Source organism: Ranitomeya imitator, chromosome 3, assembly GCF_032444005.1.
Source record: "Ranitomeya imitator isolate aRanImi1 chromosome 3, aRanImi1.pri, whole genome shotgun sequence".
Classification (NCBI taxonomy): Eukaryota; Metazoa; Chordata; class Amphibia; order Anura; family Dendrobatidae; genus Ranitomeya; species Ranitomeya imitator.
The window spans coordinates 827,518,274-827,540,531 of record NC_091284.1 but is presented as its reverse complement, the minus strand read 5'-3'; positions in this window follow the sequence as shown (position 1 = coordinate 827,540,531).

The following is a 22,258-nucleotide window of genomic DNA, read 5'->3' as shown; positions in this document are numbered from 1 at the left end:
CCTCACCCATCCCTTGTAGATTGTGAGCCCTCGCGGGCAGGATCCTCTCTCCTCCTGTATCCTCACCCATCCCTTGTAGATTGTGAGCCCTCGCGGGCAGGGTCCTCTCTCCTCCTGTATCCTCACCCATCCCTTGTAGATTGTGAGCCCTCGCGGGCAGGATCCTTTCTCCTCCTGTATCCTCACCCATCCCTTGTAGATTGTGAGCCCTCGCGGGCAGGGTCCTCTCTCCTCCTGTATCCTCACCCATCCCTTGTAGATTGTGAGCCCTCGCGGGCAGGGTCCTCTCTCCTCCTGTATCCTCACCCATCCCTTGTAGATTGTGAGCCCTCGCGGGCAGGGTCCTCTCTCCTACTGTATCCTCACCCATCCCTTGTAGATTGTGAGCCCTCGCGGGCAGGATCCTCTCTGCTCCTGTATCCTCACCCATCCCTTGTAGATTGTGAGCCCTCGCGGGCAGGGTCCTCTCTCCTCCTGTATCCTCACCCATCCCTTGTAGATTGTGAGCCCTCGCGGGCAGGGTCCTCTCTCCTCCTGTATCCTCACCCATCCCTTGTAGATTGTGAGCCCTCGCGGGCAGGGTCCTCTCTCCTACTGTATCCTCACCCATCCCTTGTAGATTGTGAGCCCTTGTGGGCAGGGTCCTCTCTCCTCCTGTATCCTCACCCATCCCTTGTAGATTGTGAGCCCTTGTGGGCAGGATCCTCTCTCCTCCTGTATCCTCACCCATCCCTTGTAGATTGTGAGCCCTCGCTGGCAGGGTCCTCTCTCCTCCTGTATCCTCACCCATCCCCTGTAGATTGTGAGCCTTCGCGGGCAGGGTCCTCTCTCCTACTGTATCCTCACCCATCCCCTGTAGATTGTGAGCCCTTGTGGGCAGGGTCCTCTCTGCTCCTGTATCCTCACCCATCCCTTGTAGATTGTGAGCCCTTGTGGGCAGGGTCCTCTCTGCTCCTGTATCCTCACCCATCCCTTGTAGATTGTGAGCCCTCGCTGGCAGGGTCCTCTCTCCTCCTGTACCAGTTATGACTTGTATTGTTTAAGATTATTGTACTTGTTTTTATTATGTATACCCCTCCTCACATGTAAAGCGCCATGGAATAAATGGCGCTATAACAATAAATAATAATAATGAGATAAGTGCACTATTATGCTATACTGGTGCCTACATTCTGCATATATGTCTGTCTGATTATCTGAACCATCTATATTTCCATATGCTGGGGAAGATGGCCTCATTCTAACTATATATCTGCCCTCACACTCATATATGGTTTCATTTAATAGATGATTCTCTGGCGATTATGCCTCTATGTTTGCATATGGTCACATCTAACATGTGAAATTGCATTATCTATTTTTTCTGTCATTTCTGGCGATGATACCCACATTGGTTTGGCGATACTGCCCATTCAGTTATGCACAAGGTTGACATCTATGCATGTGAGAACATGCAAACTTAAGCTTTTCAATTTATTGAATCTGGTGCGATGATACGTGTGCCTATACATGAGTCCACTCTTTAGGTGAGAACATACAAGTTTGAGCGGAACAATTTATTCTGGCGCTGATGCCCATATGATTTTTTCTGGTGATGATGCCGTTATGTGTATACTGATGCATTAGTGCACATTTTTATCTATTTAATCTGGCGCTGATGCCCATATGATTTCTTCTGGCGATGATGCCGCTATGTGTATATTTAAGTTGTTTCAGCATATGATATCACATTTATATCTGGCGGTGATGCCCTGATGCTCTTCTGAATTTTATCATATGATCTATATAAGTTCTCATAGTATCATAATTTAGGGATAGTATTGATATCCGCTACTGCATCAGCCCTTAGCTACTTTGTAGCTTTTTGTGACCACAAGGAATCAAGAGAAAACGTGTAATCAGCAGACAATTAATATCTTTTTTGTTGATCTATAATATTTACCCTCCTTTTTAGACCCCATCACGAGTCATTATCATTAGGAGGTTTCCAGTGTAATTGTGAATGCAAGAGTCTTTATTGGCTCACAGATACCTATATTAACTTATTCCATATACAGTAGATCAACACTATTGAGCAGCTTTTAGCACCTGTTCTTTGTAGTGTCTATTTTTGGTGTTTATGGTGGTGGCTTTTTTGGTAGGGATACCTTTTTAGGGTCTTTTAGGGCCAGCCGACGTCGAGCGGGGGCGCCATATCGTATCCCAGGGTGCCAACCTCCGCTGTCAGGAAGGGACTCTATTAGGGTAAGGCACCGCTATCTTCCCTAGTCCATTTTCCTTTATAATAATAAATGTATACAATATCTGGCATTCGTATACCATTTAAGTAGTTAGGCGGCTATTTATATACTAGATGGTGGCCCGATTCTAATGCATCGGGTATTCTAGAATATGTATGTATGTATATAGCAGCCACATAGTATATAGCACAGGCCACGGCATATTGTAGAATACCCGATGCGTTAATACAGGCCACGCAGTATATAACAGTGGCCACGCAGTATATAACATTGCCCACGTGGTATATAACATTGCCCATGACATAGAAGGGTTAATAGTTTGCCTTTAAGTGCCTTTTGCCTTTAACTGATAGAATTTCTAGAATCTGTTGTTACAGTAGTCTGCTAGTCTCCTCTTCAAGGAGACTATACTTCTTATCATGTATGTTCTCAATAGTCAGCCACAACATGTTCTGGGTGCGTGGAAAATAGAGTATGACCCTGGGTGATGGTGGGGGCTACATGTGTTACATTGAAATGCATTTGTTGTAAATGGTATAAAACATTGCTTTGCTTTTTGAGATATCAGATAAAAGTGACTTGCTCATAGAATATGTGTGCGGTGTCCTTTGTCTCCAAGCGCGCTTGTAAAATGACGGGCGTAACCTCCTGATTTTGGCCTCACTGGTGATCTGGCATGTCTGACATTGGGTCAGAACGCAAACAGCTACAACAGTTTTGGCGCCCGAACAGGGGCCGTGGTAACCAGCCTATTCGGAATCCATATGTGGGAGCTTCCTGGGAGATTGGACATGCAAAACACCAGCTGCAGCAAGGTGAGAAATTTTATTCTTACACTCTGTTTTGCACTTGCAATCTCTCTTTTGGATCTCTCTATATCTCTGGGTATAAACTAGTATATAGCAGCCACACAGTATATAACACAGCCCACGTAGTATCTAACACAGCCCAAACAGTATATAACACAGCCCACATAGTATATAACACAGCCCACATAGTATATAACACTGCCCATGTAGTATATAGCAGCCATTTAGTATATAATGCAGCCCACGTAGTGTATAACACTGCCCACGCAGTATATAGCAGCCATGTAGTATATAACGCAGCCCACATTGTATATAACACTGCCCATGTAGTATATAGCAGCCATGTAGTATATAACGCAGCCCACATTGTATATAACACTGCCCACGCAGTATATAGCAGCCATGTAGTATATAAGGCAGCCCACGTAGTATTTAGCAGTGTGGGCACCATATCCCTGTTTAAAAAAATAATTAAAATAAAAAATAGTTCTATATTCACCCTCCGTCATCCAGCGAAGCTGTCGATGCACGCACCGCTGCCGCCATTTCCATTCCCAGGATGCATTGTGAAATTACCCAGATGACTTAGCGGTCTCGCGAGACCGCTAAGTCTTCTGGGTAATTTCGCAATGCATCTCTGGGAAAGGAAGCTGGTGGCAGCCGCGCGCGCCTCGACGGAAAGTGAGAATAGCAGGTTTTGGGTTTTTTTTAATTATTTTTAGCACTATATGTTTTTACTATTGATGCTGCATAGGCAGCATCAATAGTAAAAAATTGGTCACACAGGGTTAATAGCAACGTTAACGGAGTGCGTTACCCGTGGCATAACGCGGTCCGTTAATGCTGTCATTAACCCTTTGTCAGCACTGACTGGACGGGAGTAGGGAGGGACTAATTCTTGTGTGCCTGTCGCTGATTGGTTGCGGCAGCCAGGACAGGCAGCTGGCCAGACCAATCAGCGATGCGGGATTTCCGTGACGGAAGTTGCAGACAGACAGACAGAAGGACAGACAGAAAGACGGAAGTACCCCTTAGACAATTATATAGTATATTTTTTTGACCTAACCATTAGGTACCCTGACACTTCTAAATGTGTGGTCTTTTTCTGAATGTTTTTAATATTACTATTAAAAATTATTGTTATAGGTCTTTCAGTTCTCGCAACAGTATCACGGACCTGCCTGTTGTGTTCCTTGGTCTTCATGATGCTCTCTGTGCTTCAAACACAACCCTGAGCCTATCACAGAGCAGGTGCATTTATACGGAGACTTGATTACACACAGGTGGATTATATTTATCACCATTAGGCATTTAGGACGACATTGGATCATTCAGAGATCCTGTCAGGACTCTGAACATTTTTTACTTTTTGTGCATTACTGCCCTTTTCCAACATGGCGTCCTTGGTCTCATGTGCACTTGTCTCCCTGCTATAAAACTCCACCCCAGCCTTCAGTCTGTGCTAGATTATTCTGCTCTGCATCCAGCTCCTGATTACTCCCTGGCCTTGCACCTGCACCTGCTCCTGTGAACCTGTGTTGGAGTTCCTGCCACTCTGCGCTGAGTTCCTGCTGCACACCAGTGTTCAGTAATCCTCCTTCATCTGCTGCTCGTTCCATCTGCATTTGCTGGACATGTAAGCTGTTTCTGCTCTGCAAAACCTGAGACCATTACCCAGGCCTCCCTGGTTGAGCTAAGATATGATTTGAACTGCCTAATAGCATATCTATCTGTGTCTGGACTAAGTCAAGGATCTATTCGTGTCAAGTATCCTCAAGTATAACTGTGCTTCATAGACTTTCTGTTTGCTTGCATCTACCTCTGAAGTTTTTTATCGACTGCTAAGCTGCGTTTATTATTTGCACCTGTTTGAAGCACCGTGTGATAATATAAACTTTACCACTTATAAAACTGTGTCCTGTTGTCTTGTTCCACGCAAAGAGTCTCCTGAATTATCCTCTATAATTATTACAGATCCACAGTGAACTTCTGGAGGGAGTTTGCTGCACTGAAAGTAAAGGGGCCGAATAATATTGCACGCCCCACTTTTCAGTTTTTGAATTTGCACAAAAATTTAAAATAGCCAATAAATTTTTAACTTCACAATTGTGTTCCACTTGTTGATTCTTTACCAAAAATTTACATTTGGTATCTGTATGTTTGAAGCATGATATGTGGAAAAAGGTTGAAAAGTTCGAGGGGGTCGAATACTTTCGCAAGGCACTGTATCTACTATATAATTGTCTAAGGGTCACTTCCGTCTGTCTGTTTGTTGCGGAAATCGCGCGTCAATGATTGGTCGCGGCCGGCTGGGCGCGACCAATCAGCGACAGGCACAGTCCGGCCGCGAATTGTCCCCTCCCTACTCCCCTCCAGTCAGCGCCCACATAGCGTTAGCAGTCCGTTAAACAGACTGCGTTACACCGTGGCGTAACGCAGTGAAACGCAGTCCGTTAACGCTACCATTACCCCTGTAAGTGTGACCAACCTTTTACTATTGATGCTGCCTATGCAGCATCAATAGTAAAAACATATAGTGTTAAAAATAATAAAAAAATATAAAAATCATTATATTCTCACCTTCCGACATCCGCGGCAGCCTTTCCCGCTCCTCGCGACGCTCCGGTTCCAAGAATGCATTGCGGCAATGACTACAGGTTTTTTTTAACAGGGATATGGTGCCTACATTGCTATATACTGCGTGGGCTGTGTTATATACTGCTTCGCTGTGCTATATACTACGTGGGCTGTCCTATATACTACGTGGCTGTGCAATATACTACGTGGCTGTGCTATATACTATGTGGCTGTGCTATATACTATGTGGCTGTGCTATATACTATGTGGCTGTGCAATATACTACGTCGCTGTGTTATATACTACGTGGCTGTGCAATATACTACGTGGCTGTGCAATATACTACGTGGCTGTGCTATATACTGCGTGGCTGTGCTACATATTACGTGGCTGTGCTATATACTACGTGGCTGTGCAATATACTACGCGGTTGTGCTATATACTACGTGGGCTGTGCTATATACTATGTGGCTGTGCAATATACTACGTGGCTGTGCAATATACTATGTGGCTGTGCGATATACTACATGGCTGTGCTATATACTACTTGGCTGTGTTATATACTACGTGGCTGTTCTATATACTACGTGGCTGTGCTATATGATACGTGGGCTGTGTTATATGCTACGTGGGCTGTTAGACTCTTTCGCCCGGGGCCCCCAAAAACTTGGAGCCGCCCCTGGCTTCACTGATTGGTCACGCTGGGCCGGCCACGAACAATCAGCGACAGACGCAGTCCGGCCGCGAATTGACGCAGGATTTCAACCACACTTCGCTAATTGGACGCGCCCGGCCGGTCGAATCCTGTCTATTCATTGCATTGTTCTGAAATCTTCATAAATAAACTACATACATATTCTATAATACCTGATGCGTTAGAATCGGATACACCTTCTTATTTAAAGATTTTTCTATCTTTTCATGACTATGAATAATAATGTATATAGCAGCCACATAGTATCAGGCCACGTTGTACTTGTCTGCTATATACTACATGGCTCCTATATACTACGTGGCCTGTGCTACATACTATGTGGCTGCTATATACATACATACATATTCTAGAATACCCGATGTGTTAGAATCGGGACACCATCTAGTATTATATATATATATATATATACAGTACAGAACAAAAGTTTGGATTGGACACACCTCATTTAAAGATTTTTCTGTATTTTCATGACTGTGAAAATGGTACATTCACACTGAAGGCATCAGAACTATGAATTAACACATGTGGAATTATATAATTAACAAAAAAGTGTGAAACAACTGAAATTATGTCTTATATTCTAGGTTCTTCAAAGTAGCCATCTTTTGCTTTGATGACTGCTTTGCACACTCTTGGCATTCTCTTGATGAGCTTCAAGAGGTAGTTACCGGGAATGGTCTTCCAACAATCTTGAAGGAGTTCCCAGAGATTCTTAGCACTTGTTGGCCCTTTTGCCTTCACTCTGCGGTCCAGTTCACCCCAAACCATCTCGATTGGGTTCAGGTCTGGTGACTGTGGAGGCCAGGTCATCTGGCGTAGCCCCCCATCACTCTCCTTCTTGGTCAAATAGCCCTTACACAGCCTGGAGGTGTGTTTGGGGTCATTGTCCTGTTGAAAAATTAAATGATGGTCTAACTAAACACTAATCGGATGGAATAGCATGCCGCTGTAAGATGCTGTGCTGTCCTTAGCAGTGGTTTCCTAGCAGCTATTTTACCATGAAGGCCTGCTGCACAAAGTCTCCTCTTAACAGTTGTTGTAGAGATGTGTCTGCTGCTATATATATACATGTATATAGCAAAACCACGTAGTATATAGCACAGCCACGTAGTATATAGCACAGCCATGTAGTATATAGCACAGCCACGTAGTATATAGCACAGCCACGTAGTATATAGCACAGCAACGTAGTATATAGCACAACCATGTAGTATATTGCACAGCCACGTAGTATACAGCACAACCACGTAGTATATAGCACAACCACGTAGTATATAGCACAACCACGTAGTATATAGCACAGCCACGTAGTATATAGCACAGCCACGTAGTATATTGCACAGCCACGTAGTATATAGCACAGCCACGTAGTATATTGCACAACCACGTAGTATATTGCACAGCCACGTAGTATATTGCACAACCACGTAGTATATTGCCCAGTCACGTAGTATATTGCCCAGTCACGTAGTATATAGCACAGCCACGTAGTATATAGCACAGCCACGTAGTATATTGCAAAGCCACGTAGTATATAGCACAGCCACATAATATATATAGCACAACCACGTAGTATATTGCACAGCCACGTAGTATATTGCACAGCCACGTAGTATATTGCACAGCCACGTAGTATATTGCACAGCCACGTAGTATATAGCACAGCCACGTAGTATATTGCACAGCCACGTAGTATATTGCACAGCCACGTAGTATATAGCACAGCCACGTAATATATATAGCACAGCCACGTAGTATATTGCACAGCCACGTAGTATATAGCACAGCCACATAATATATATAGCACAGCCACGTAGTATATTGCACAACCATGTAGTATATTGCACAGCTACGTAGTATATTGCACAGCCACGTAGTATATTGCACAACCACGTAGTATATTGCACAGCCACGTAGTATATTGCACAGCCACGTAGTATATTGCACAGCCACGTAGTATATAGCACAGCCACGTAATATATATAGCACAGCCACGTACGTTTCATTGTACGTCTCTTCCAGACGATGTGTCGCCAAATTCCGACGGATCCAATGCACGAGGAACGAAACGTGTGGCCATGCGTCGCGATCCGTCGCTAATACAAGTCTATGAGAAAAACCACATCCAAATTCGCAGGATACTTTTTTTTCACAAAACGACGCATTATGACGGGAGATGAATGACGGAAGTGTGAAAGAGGCCTGAGTGGTACCATAAAATAAATCTGTTCCTACAGGGTCCTGCCCCCGCCCACCCGGAGCTCGTCCAATCACTGCGCACTTGTGAATGACAGCCGAAATGACCAATCGACAGCCTCCTGACACCTGCACACATATCTGACAACCAATGGGAATGATCGGTTACTGTAAGGCACAACCGATATTATTATATTATTATTATCGTTTTTTTTTTGTTTTTTTTTAATAAATTTGCAAAAATGTCTACATTTCTGTTTTTTTTCAGTGAAGATGGGGAGCAATGTGCACATTGCTGGATGGTGAGTTCATCAATAGCAGAGTGGGGTCGCCCTGGAATTGGAGCTGTTTGTACATGTGAACTGACGATGCCAGATCTTGACTACATCAAATGATGGGAATCATCACCATAAACCTCTTTCATCTCATCGAGCGTCTCCTTTGGTGTGCGGCCTTTCCAGTAACGGAACGTGATGACGGCTCGGTATCCACTGGGTCCATTATCAAACCTCGCGCCACGTCAGCACCTGTAACATCAGGACCGAAACCTACAGAGACTTCTATCATTACACATGTGCAGTGTCAGCTCCTGTGATAATAGAAGTGGGCAGGGGAATCTTTACTGAACGCCCCTCGTATAGAAAAAGATGATTATGTTACACGTATGATACACATAACAAACTGAATTTACACAAATACATGACACGTGTACAAGGAAAACCCCCAAACCCTAAGTGCAGCACCAATGTCTCGGCACCAGCACCGCTACAGCGCACAACCGCGCTCCTGCACAGGGCTCCCTGCGTACCACATCCAGGGGCAGCACTATAGGCAGCCCCTTGTCCGACCTCCATTCCTTTCCCTTATAATCCGCGGCAGTTACCGAGTCACTTATACCTCTCTATTATATGGATGCGGCAGGTCAGCGCACAGCCGTCATTATAGACCCTGTACTCACAAGCTCTTGTCTTCCGGTTCTTGCCTTTTAGTTGTCGTTTTTCTGTATTATGTAGAAATATTCTTTATTTCATGACCCGTTTTTCCTGACATTTGCAGCAGCTGTCTCGGATTTACCAGTGTGTTTTCCTTGTGTACATTCAGATTATTATGTGTTTCATACGTATAACATAATCATCTTTTCTATATGTCGTCACTTGTCTTTTAGGGGTGTTTGTAAAAGACCCAGACGAGGTGGAAGCGTCACTTGCTGCTTGATTTTTGCCAATCGCAAATTTTTTTTTAATTTATTGTGATGTATAATTTATCTAATTAAATAATGAAGCTTTGCAAACTTCTGGGAGTGCGGCTGCTAGAAAGCCAATTGGTTTGGGGGTGGACACGTCCAGTCCAGCCGGGCCCCTTGTACTAGCCGCGTACGCTTCCTTCCTATCTATCAGCTCTGATGATGTCACAGTGTCGGCTCTGATGATGTCACCGTGTCAGAACAATGGGGAGCTGCAGGGACAGTTCCGCAGACAGAACACTCAGTCTTCACTAACCCCACAAGTCCTCACCTTAGTCACATGACAGGAGGATGAAGAGGAAGGACAGCCACAGCCACGGCTGCTCCGTACAGGTCTGTGCTATGTGGGAACCAAAGATACTAAGGAGGAGCGGATCACTAATACCATCATTCCCAAACCTAAGGCTATGTGCACACGTTGCGGATTTACTGCAGATCCGCAGCCTTTTTTACCGTGCAGAAACGCTGCAGATCCGCAAGTGATTTACAGTACAGTGTAAATCAATGGAAAAAAAAAATGCTATGCTAATGGTGTGGAAAATTCCGTGCGGAAACGCTGCGGATTAAAAGTATTAGCATGTCACTTCTTTTTTGCGGATCTGCAGCGTTTTTGTACCCATTCCATTATAGAAATCTGCAGGAGTAAAAAACACAAGAAATCCGCAGTAAATCCGCAGAAAATCTGCACAAAATCCACATAAAAAGGCATCAAATCCACACCTGCGTTTTCTGCCAAGAGATGCAGAATCCGCACAAAAAATTCCACAGACAATTCCGCAAAGTGGGCACATAGCCTCACACAATGAAATGCGCTTTTGACTGGTGACAGCCAATCAGATCGCTGCTTTTATTTTCTGCGGGGGAATCTGTCACCAGCTCAGCGACCAATCCGATGTCAGCTTTGTGTTACCGCCACTGAATGCACACATCTGATTGGTTGCTTTGGGCGATGTCCTGACACAGGAGGTGTCTTTACTTGTGCTGTGTCTTAGGCCGGCGTCACACTTGCGAGTTTTACGGACGTAAGAGCGCAGAAACTACGTCCGTAAAACTCGCAAAAAATACGGCACAATTATTCTCTATGCACCTGCTCCTACCTGCTGTATTAAACTGATCAGTATTATACGGCTTTCTACGGCCGTAGAAAATCGCAGCATGCTGCGTTTGTCACCGTATTGCGCAAATAAAACTTCAATGAAAGTCTATGGAAGCCCCAAAAATACGGATTACACATGGACCAGCAGTGTGACTTGCGAGGAATACGCAGCGGTGTTAGAGAGAAAAGCCGGCAATTCAGTGCGGTGTACAGTAAAATCACACTGACAGGTTACAGTAGAATAGGTGGAATAAATCTGTACACATAGAATAGGTATATATATATATATATATGTCAGTGAGACACATATATGTATATATATTATTACTTCATACAGCGCTAGACAGCTTTAAAGCCGGTAATTCAATTGCCGGCTTTTGCTATCTCCTTCCTAAATCCGACATGATATGAGACCTAGTTTACATACAGTAAACCATCTCATATCACCATTTTTTTTGCATATTCCACACTACTAATGTTAGTAGTGTGTATATGCAAAATTTGGCCGTTCTAGCTATTAAAATAAAGGGTTAAATGGCGGAAAAAATTGGCGTGGGCTCCCGCACAATTTTCTCCGCCAGAGTAGTAAAGCCAGTGACTGAGGGCAGATATTAATAGCCTGGAGAGGGTCCATGGTTAGTGGCCCCCCTTGGCTAAAAACACCTGCCCCCAGCCACCCCAGAAAAGGCACATCTGGAAGATGCGCCTATTCTGGCACTTGGCCACTCTCTTCCCATTCCCGTGTAGCGGAGGGATATGGGGTAATGAAGGGTTAATGTCACCTTGCTATTGTAAGGTGACATTAAGCCTAATTAATAATGGAGAGGCGTCAATTATGACACCTATCCATTATTAATCCAATACTAGTAAAGGGTTAAAAAAAAAACCACACACATTATTAAAAATTAATTTATTGAAAAAAATCACAAAGGTTGTTGTATTAATTTATTCTACTCTCAATCCACTCACTGAAGACCCTCGATCTGTAAATTAAAAAAAAATAATAAACCAACAATATACATACCTTCCGAGGATCTGTAAGGTCCAACGATGTAGATCCATCTGAAGGGGTTAAAGTATTTTGCAGCCACGAGCTCCGCTAATGCAGGCTGCTCATGTCTGCAAAACCCCGGGGAATGAAGGTAAAGTAGGTCAATGACCTATATTTAGCTTCATTTGCGGTGAGGCGCCCTCTGCTGGCTGTTCCTAGATTGTGGGAACTTTCCTAGAAAGCTCCCAGGCTCGAGTTCATAAGAGGACAACCAGCAGGGGGCGCCCTGAGTGTGCTGGTCTTGTGTGAGATCACAGTTACATAGTGAGCAGCGCAGAGTATTTCAGCAGCAGTGTGCTGGTCTTGTGTGAGATCACAGTTACATAGTGAGCAGCGCAGAGTGTTTCAGAGCCTGATACTGAATGGCTCCTAATAATCTCTATTGTAGGTAAAGCAACAATGTCTGGAGCTACCGCTGAATCCCGGAGGAAGGAACGTCACTCTGCAAGACCTACCCCCGGAGCTGGTACGTCACTGTCAGCTCCAGAGCTGCGCTCAGTCTGCTGCCGTATCATGTCCTATCCTCCAGGTCTTTTATTAAATAAAATACTTTACATGACACTAACTGTGATACATTACAAATAAAACACAACAGAACAGAACATAAGAACAAAGCTCCAATTAGACGACAACAAACGACAAAAGCCACAAAGAAATAAACCGGAAATGGAGCAAAAATGGAGAAAGTTCATGACCTACAAATCAGGGACGTGAAAGAAAAATTCCAATAACATAAAAAAAGACAAAAAAAAACAAAACTAAAAGACAACAAACAAAATACTCATAACTTATGTGAATACCTGTAAAAAAATTATAACTTATAAATAGTATAAAATCATGTAAGACCCCCAGCCCAGCTTCATTCATACTACTATATACAACCCCAACTACATTCACACCGTCCTATATACAATATTATCGACAATATATACACTATAAACACATTATACTAAACCAAACACTATACAACACCGCAAACACAACACAACCCTACTGGTCCCTGCCTTACCTTACAGCCTCCCCTTACACCACCACATTCACCCTACAACAAACCTAAACACAACACAGTGTACAAAATTAACATTTGTTTTTTGTTTGTTTTTTTATATTTAAAAAATTTTTATTTTATTTTTTAAATATATATACACACACCTACTCTAACTATCCCGCCACCCCTGATCCAGTTCTGGCCACAAAGTTCAGAAATTATTCGAGCTAGGATCAGGCCCCAAAGTTTTTCTCCAGGCGGGGCCAGGCCAGATCAGTCTCTTATCACCGCCGTTGAACCCCCCAATCCCCTCACCCAACCTAACTAAGACCCTCCATTATACACACTATATACAATATATACAATACACTATATTCAATATATACATAAACCAACATCACAGAACACAAACTACATTCTCACCACCCGAGGCTCAAGTTCGATGCCTGCAAACCTTCTATTCAGGGAACAGAAATACAAAACAAAAATCTAGGGTGTAAAGATATCAGCCCACCACCAGGATATAGGAGCGCTAACGGACTAAGGCACCTCGAAGGAGAAACCCCTCCAGAGATGGGCCGCCCTCCGGGCACCCAGCCCCCCGCACTCCAGAGAACGCACCTTCACCAGGGCACCTAGGATGCTGCTCCAAACTTCATCTACACGGAGGATTTTACTCTGCGTCGAAACTAAAACTCGTGCGTTCCACGTGAAATACCTGACCACTGCGCTAACTAAGAATAAAGTGGCTCGGTCCCTTCTCCCGAGGTCTCTGAACACTCCATAGGCCCACTCGGCATAGGACAGAGTGGCAAGCCTCGGCCAACCAATGGAAGCGCCCACCCTGTTGTACACCTCTGTATTAAAGGGACAATGAAGCAGGAAGTGCTCCATGCTTTCCAGCATGGTAGCGCAAGCCTCACGGGGACAATTCCTGTCCACGGAGCTCCTGTGCTTCAAATTGTCCCTCACATACAACTTACCTTGGAAGCAGCGCCAAGTCAAGTCCCAATACTTCTTGGGGATCTTACTAGAATTTAACAAACTTAACCCAACCTCTAGATCCCGACTCGGGCAGTCCCTGAGGACCAATGGTCTCTGAAAATGCGAAAGCAAGACCCGCATGTCGAGGAGTTTCCTCGGGAGGGACCTCACTTCCCACATTCCCAGACCCCACCGGCGCATCATTTTCAGAACCGGGGTAACATAAGCCGGGAGATGCCCGTGCGGTGTGCGAAGATCCTTCAATCTTCCCCCTGTCTCCCATTCCTGGAAGAAAGGCTGAAACCATCCTTTGCAGGAGAATACCCACGGAGGAGCCCTCTCTTTCCAGAGGTTTGCCACGTTAACTTTCAAAAAGGTGTTCACTAGAAACACCACGGGGTTCACCATATTCAACCCCCCTAGTCTCCTCGTGCGATAAGTGACCTCCCGTTTGACTAGGTTTAGTCTATTCCCCCATAACATCTGGAAGAACAGACTGTTGACCCGTGTCCAGAGAGGCTCCGGCAAGACACAGACGCTGCCCAGGTAGATTAGCAAGGGGAGCAGGAAAGCTTTGCACAGGTCAACCCTTTCCCTCAGGGTCAAAGACCAACCCTTCCATTGGTCCACTCTTTGGGCGACACCTTTGATTCTGCCTTCCCAGTTTTTCGTGGGGTAATCACCCTGGCCAAATTCGATGCCTAGGACTTTGGCATGTTTTTGGGGTTCGGGGAGGGTGTCCGGAAGATCAAACGTGGAATCCCCGCCTCCCAGCCAGAGACTCTCACACTTGTCCTGGTTGACCTTGGACCCGGATGCCTCCGAGTAGCTCTCCACTTCTGACATCACCACCATCGCCTCCTCTTGTGAAGAAACAAAGACGGTAACGTCGTCCGCGTAGGCCACTACCCTCAGGATAGCCTCTGGCGCCAACCCGCCCATCCTCACCCCCGCCAACGGTCCACAATCAACCCTTCTGAGGAAGGGATCGATCGCAAACGCGTAAAGCAAAGGGCTAAGAGGGCAGCCCTGGCGGACACCAGATCCCACCCCGAAAGGTTGTCCAATCCACCCGTTTACCAGAGGGAAAGTCTCAGCCCCTGCGTACAAGGTCTTAAGCCAGTCCACAAACCCTCCAGGCAGACCATACCTCAAAAGAGTGGACCAGAGGTACTCGTGGTCGACCCGATCAAAGGCTTTTGCCTGATCCAGGGTCAGCAAGAACCCCTTCCAAAGGCCAGCCCTGCCCCGCTCCACGGCCTCCCGGACACCCAGAACAGCACTGAAAGTGCTATGGCCAGGAACGCAACAGTGCTGGGCCTCCGAAAGGAGCCGTGGCGCAAACTCCACCAGCCTGTTGAAGAGTATCTTAGCCAAAACCTTCCTGTCCACATTGAGAAGTGATATGGGATGCCAATTCTCAATGCGTGACGGATCCTTACCCTTTGACAAAATGATCAAAGCCGACCTCCTTAATGATCTCGGCAGAGTGCCCGAGGAGAGACACTCATTAAACACCTGAGTCAAGAGGGGGACCAAGGAGTCCCTAAAGGTCTTAAAGAACTCGGATGTTAAGCCATCCGGACCTAGCGATTTTTTTGGGCCGGAGCCCATCGATCGCCAGTCTTCCTCTTATTTGATCGCTTCTGTCAAACCACCCAGCGAGAGGTCAGCCCCTGTCTCTGGAACAGCTTCAGCCAGGAAAGCAGACATCCTGTCACGATCCAGTTCCTTCCTTCCCAAGAGGTGCGAGTAGTATGAACTGACGACCTCCAAGATCCCTGATCTGGACCTTCTCAGGGATCCCGTACTGTCCATCAGCCCTGTCACTATCTTACTATTCACTGACATCTTGCAGCTTCTGTAAGGGTCGGGTGAGTAGTACTTCCCGTAGTCCCTCTCAAAAACCAAAAGATGCGTGCCTATCGTACTGACATTTCTTTAGCAAGGATTTCACACTGGAGATCGCCTCGCGGCTACCCCCAGTCGAGACAAGATGCTCGAGTTTCCTCCTCAGGCTCTGATACAGGCGATCCCTGTTCAGGCTTCTGAGGTTCGAGAGTTGCCGGAAGAATCTCGCCACCCGATGTTTGAACATCTCCCACCACTCAGACTTAGTGTTACTTAGGCCCAGCAGCGGTACCTGGCTCTGAAGAAATTCCTCAAAGGACCGTCTTACAGCTTCTTCCTCAAGGAGTGACGAATTCAGCTTCCAATAACCTCTTCCTTCCGAGGAGTCTCTGTAACGCTCAGAGAAAACATAATCAGTGATCGGAGAATTCCACCTCCATAACCGACAACGGCGAGGAGACGGCTTCCTCCTTCAAATAAAACCAGTCTATCCTAGACCTGCACTAACTACCTCTAAAAAAGGTGAACCCCGCGTGGCCTGTGTTGTGCCGGATGTGGATATCCACCAGGCGTGCCTCACTTACTATCCTATTTAGCGCAACGCAATCGTAAGCCAGCCGGTCTCCAGAACCTCCTCTATCACAGGGTCTCGTGATGTTGTTGAAATCCCCTCTAAAGACCACCTGCCGGCTCGAAAATAAGAAAGGTTTGATCTTCATGAAGAGACACTTGCGGTCCCACTTGGACTGGGGACCGTAGATGTTAATGAGCCGAAGCTCCTGTTCCCCCATGGAGACATCTAGGATCAAGCATCTCCCCATTTCTAACTCGATCAATCGTCTGCATTCAACCGCTGCGGTCTTAAAAAGGACCGCCACCCCGCTATACGGCTCGGCCGCAAGAGACCAGTAGGAGGGCCCGTGCCTCCACTCCGGCCTTGCCTTATGCATGGTTGATAGGTCGGTCAACCTGGTCTCTTACAAAAACAAAATGTCAGCGTCAAGTTGGCCGAGAAAATGAAAGGCCATGTACCTTGCCGCTTCTGACTTTATGCTGGCAACATTAATGGTTGCCAGCGTCAACGGGGTGGGTGCCGCCATCATGATTGATTGAATTAGATAGCCTTTTTCTTCCCACCCCCAACAATTTCACCCTCTTCCTCTGACAATGATGAGTTTTTAGTGCGCTTAAGACAAACAGACTCATCCATTCTCTCCTTACATACACTCTGGCCCCTGTCTGGTGGTCCTGAGGTAGTCCCCCCCCAGAAGGCTTTGTAATTGCCCCCTGAGAAGAAGACCCAGCGAAGTCCTGAGCCCCAGCAACCTTGTCCGCAACCTCCGGCCCCGGGTCCCCATCGCCCCCCTCTGGAGGGGAGTCCTGGAGGGCACGGAACCGGTTAGAGAGATCCACCAGAGGGGGGGCGGCTGGACCTTCCAATGGCACCTGGATCAGGGCTATGGAGTCAGAGGGGTCGCACTCCAAGGAGGAGGCTCGAGGCCCGGACCCCCTCTTATCCTTAGTTGTTTTCCTGTTACCATTTTTCTTTTGCTGTGACCACTCGCCCTCTCCCTCATCCAGACTGTCACCGGATGAAGGTTCCTGGGCAGATATGGCGTCCTTTTGCTCCTCCCTTTCAAGTCTCTTGACTTCCTCGCTCAATTCGCTGTCTTTAGGATCCTCAGCTGCAAGTGAAGCACCCGGGTCAGAGTTTAGGGTCATTACTCCCTGCCCCCTGTTCCCATGGCGCTGCTGCTGCCGCCTGATATTGGATGGCGGCAGCCTGCTCCTCACCGGTTCCCTGCCTCCTCCGCCTCTGCTGGTCCCTTCACCAGCGAGATTAGTCCCGGCTTTCGCCTGTCCCGCACTCGCCGCTTTCAGGACCGCATTGGCAAAGGAACGCGGACAGCGACTGAATGGGTGACCGAGGTCACCACACAAGTTACACCTAATCCTGCCACAGGTAGCAGCGAGATGGCCGAGGTCCCCACACAGTGCGCATTTCTGGGTGGTCCACTGCGCACTGAAGTGTGTGGGGCTGCCGCACCTGTGACAGACCTTAGGCTGCCCCCGGTAGAAAATCAAGATCCTGTCCCTCCCCAAAAATGTTGAGGAAGGGATATGGGTAACGGTGTTTCCTGAAACCTTCCATTTCACTATGAAGGTCCAGGCTCCTGACCCGATACCATGCTCATCGAGGGTTTTCTCGGGAATACCGACGATGTCGCCGTATCGTCCAACCCAGGTGGAGATGTCGACACAGGAAAGTGACTCGTTACTGGTCAAAACGGTCATCTTCCTGAGTTCTGGCGGGATATTGCTACAGTGAGGAAACCCCGCCATTCAGGGCGACCCCAAGCCAGTTCGTGGCGAGACCAGAAAAGCTCAAGGCCCTCCGGTCTCACGAAGCTGACATCGAAGTAGGAGGTCCCATAGGGATGGATCAAGGCAAAGATGTCATATGCCGCGAAGCCCATCCCCAGCAGGAGCTCAGCAACCTTTGACCAATCAAGACAGGCATCCTTGCTTATCCACTGGAGACGGGCCACGTTCCTACGGTTACTCCTCTGCCCCGTTGTCGGCAGAGACCAGACAGCCTCTGCCCCTCTATCTCAGAAGGCGGAAAGACCGTGTCTCTCTATCCAGAAAGACAGATCAACCTCCCTCCCCTCTACATTGATGGAACTCTCCCCTCTCCTCAGGGCGTCCAGGAAGCGCTGTTGCAAGTCACCATCCTTAGGGTCACCAGACAAGGGCGCACTACTACCCCCAGCAGTGACAGCTCCTGAATAGCTTGGGGCTGAAGCCCCCCCCACCGCTGGGGGGGCAGCGGGACCACTACCTGCTTCCCCTCCACCAACAACAGTAATGCACTCCTCATTCACTACACCACTACTCCCATCATTTGCAACATCACTACTCCCATCATTCACTCCACCACTACTCCCACCATTCACTCCACCACTACTCCCATCATTCACTCCACCACTACTCCCATCATTCACTCCACCACTACTCCCACCATTCACTCCACCACTACTCCCATCATTCACTCCACCACTACTCCCATCATTCACTCCACCACTACTCCCATCATTCACTCCACCACTACTCCCATCATTCACTCCACCACTACTCCCATCATTCACTCCACCACTACTCCCATCATTCACTCCACCACTACTCCCACCATTCACTCCACCACTACTCCCATCATTCCCCTTACCATTGCCACCACTTCCCGTCACTTTATTACCAGTATTGTCACCATTTTTTCCAGTGTTCTCTGCACCTTCCACAGTAACATCCATTCCTTCCTCACTTGTGTCTGGCTTCTCTGCACTCACACCTGCTGGACCGGGGGAGGGGTGCAGCACCACACCCGGTTTCCCTTGATTGGTGCTCTGTTGTGTCTCTGGAGCACCTTGCCCCCCCACTGCAGCAGTTTGTATTTTATTATTCTGGGCCCGCTGATTGTCGGGGGGCGCCGCCTGCCCCGCACCCACAGACTTCGGGGTCCTCTGTCCCCCCATCGCAGCAGGGCACCCAGTGTTCCCTGCAGATGATTTGTCCTGCTTTTTTTGTCCTTTTTGGACTCGCTGCTCTCCTGTCGCAGCCGCATGCCTCTTCTCTGTTGAGGCGCACTGCGCCCCTGTCACAACAGTGCGCACCCCTTTCGCCGCACCAAGTTTCTCGGACCTGCCCCCCACAGCCCCGGCGTCGGCCGACTCAGCCGTAGTGAGCAGGGATGGAGTCTGCCCACACCGTCCCCCTTTCGCAACGGCGTGGACATCCCCCTCGCCCCCCTCAGCCCCGGTGATAACCGGCTTAGCCGCAGAGGGCAGGGAGGGAAACTCCTCGGGGTCCCCTATGTCCGGCGTCATGTGTACCTCCACAGCCTCACCCCCTGCACTGTTCCCCGCACAGACGGCAGCACCGCCGGACGTCCTCCTCCTCTCCCCACCTTGCCTATGCCCCAGACCCACTGCAGAGCCCGTGCCTTTAGGTTTGGTGGGGTTTACACAGGAGGCGGTAGGTGTAACATCATCCATCAGTACATATCTGTAACTCACCACCTCCCGTGCGGTCTCCTTCGTCATCTTCTTCCTCTTCTTGGTTTCCTCTGCTGGCTCGTCCTCACAAAAGGAAAAGCAGTCCAGGTTCACTGGAGACTCCAGCTGTCAGATCTCCTCTAGCAGACCGCACTCCTCCTCTTCCTCCGCTGACACTCCAGCCTGTGCTGTCGGAGTCCTCTGCCGTGCCGGGAGGCCGCTTCCCTGTTGTCGGCTCTGCGACTCACTCTCCCGGCTAGTTCCAGCTTGTAGGACTCCAGTTACAACCACATCGGCCTCCTCCTCCTCCTCCTCGTCGCTTAGGACGCCGGCTGGCGGCTCTCCTGAGGTATTTAACCTCACATTTCTGAGAACCGCCGCTGGTTCTTAAACCTCTCCAGGAAGGGACCTGCACTTTTCTCAATCCCCTCCCGGAGGAGCACTAACCGGACCATCTCATCTTTGAGGGCTCTGAACCTCTGGGAGGTCGCGGGTTTCTCTTTGTTAGAGGCTCGGGTGTTCAGGACCCGAGCCACCCGCAGCTCCTCCTTCAGCCCAGTCAGTGCTTTGCCGGCGTCCTCGTACTCACGTAGCATGGCGCCCACTCGGGAGAAGGTACTCATGGACTCGCGGGCCTGGGGCGCCCCTGTCTCCCTCTCTGGGCGGACGATGAGCCGTCTCAGGGTTGGTGTAGGTGGGTATGATTTTTCTCACCCGTCCCGACCTCCTCAGTCCCTCTTGGGACGGTTGCTGCTGCTGCTCTCTGTCCCCCGCCGGCACAGACCGGGGAACAGAAGCCTGGGAAGCCTTGCCGGCCTCGCAGGAAGCCTGCCTCTCCCTGGGGAGAAGAGAGGCAGACTCTGGGCCTCCTGCTGGAAGTGCTGGAGCTCACAAGACAGGTGCTGCTCCTAGCAGGGTGTGGCTGATTGTGGGCACCTATCCTCCAGTCACCTCTAGAGCTGCACTCACTGACTTTCTGCAATATTGTGTTTCATCTTCAAGTCAGCTGAAGTGACTGGAGGATGAGACAGAATGTAACAGCAGAATAGTGAGTGCAGCTGTAGAGCTGACTGGAGGGTAAGACACAGTGCAGCAGCAACACAGTGAGTTCAGTGGCCGAGCCGTATAGCGGGGTGGCGGTCCTTTTTAAGACCGCAGCGGTTGAATGCAGATGATTGATCGAGTTAGAAATGGGGAGATGCTTGATCCTAGATGTCTCCATGGGGGAGAGGAGCTTCGGCTCATTAACATCTACGGTCCCCAGTCCAAGTGGGACCGCAAGTGTCTCTTCATGAAGATCAAACCTTTCTTATTTTCGAGCCGGCAGGTGGTCTTTGGAGGGGATTTCAACAACGTCACGAGACCCTGTGATAGAGGAGGTTCCGGAGATCGGCTGGCTTACGATTGCGTCGCGCTAAATAGGATAGTGAGGCACACCTGGTGGATGTCCACATCCGGCACAACACAGGCCACACGGGGTTCACGTTTTTTAGAGGTAGTCAGTGCAGGTCTAGGATAGACAGGTTTTATTTGAAGGAGGAGGCCGTCTCCTCGCCGTTGTGGAGGTGGAATTCTCCGATCACTGTTTGATTATGTTTTCTCTGAGCGTTACAGAGACTCCTCGGATGGGAAGAGGTTATTGGAAGTTGAATTCGTCACTCCTTGAGGAAGAAGCTGTAAGACGGTCCTTTGAGGAATTTCTTCAGAGCCAGGTACCGCTGCTGGGCCTAAGTAACACTAAGTCTGAGTGGTGGGACATGTTCAAACATCGGGTGGCGAGATTCTTCCGGCAACTCTCGAACCTCAGAAGCCTGAACAGGGATCGCCTGTATCAGAGCCTGAGGAGGAAACTCGAGCATCTTGTCTCGACTGGGGGTAGCCGCGAGGCGATCTCCAGTGTGAAATCCTTGCTAAAGAGGTGTAAAGAGGTGTCAATACGATAGGCACGCATCTTTGGTTTTTGAGAGGGACTACGGGAAGTACTACTCACCCGACCCTTACAGAAGCTGCAAGATGTCAGTGAATAGTAAGAGAGTGACAGGGCTGATGGACAGTACGGGATCCCTGAGAAGGTCCAAATCAGGGATCTTGGAGGTCGTCAGTTCATACTACTCGCACCTCTTGGGAAGGAAGGAACTGGATCGTGACAGGATGTCGGCTTTCCTGGCTGAAGCTGTTCCAGAGCCAGGGGCTGACCTCTCGCTGGGCGGTTTGACAGAAGCGATCAAAGAAGAGGAAGTGAGACTGGCGATCGATGGGCTCCGGCCCAAAAAAATCGCCAGGTCCGGATGGCTTAACATCCGAGTTCTTTAAGACCTTTAGGGACTCCTTGGTCCCCCTCTTGACTCAGGTGTTTAATGAGTGTCTCTCCTCGGGCACTCTGCCGAGATCATTAAGGAGGTCGGCTTTGATCATTTTGTCAAAGGGTAAGGATCCGTCACGCATTGAGAATTGGC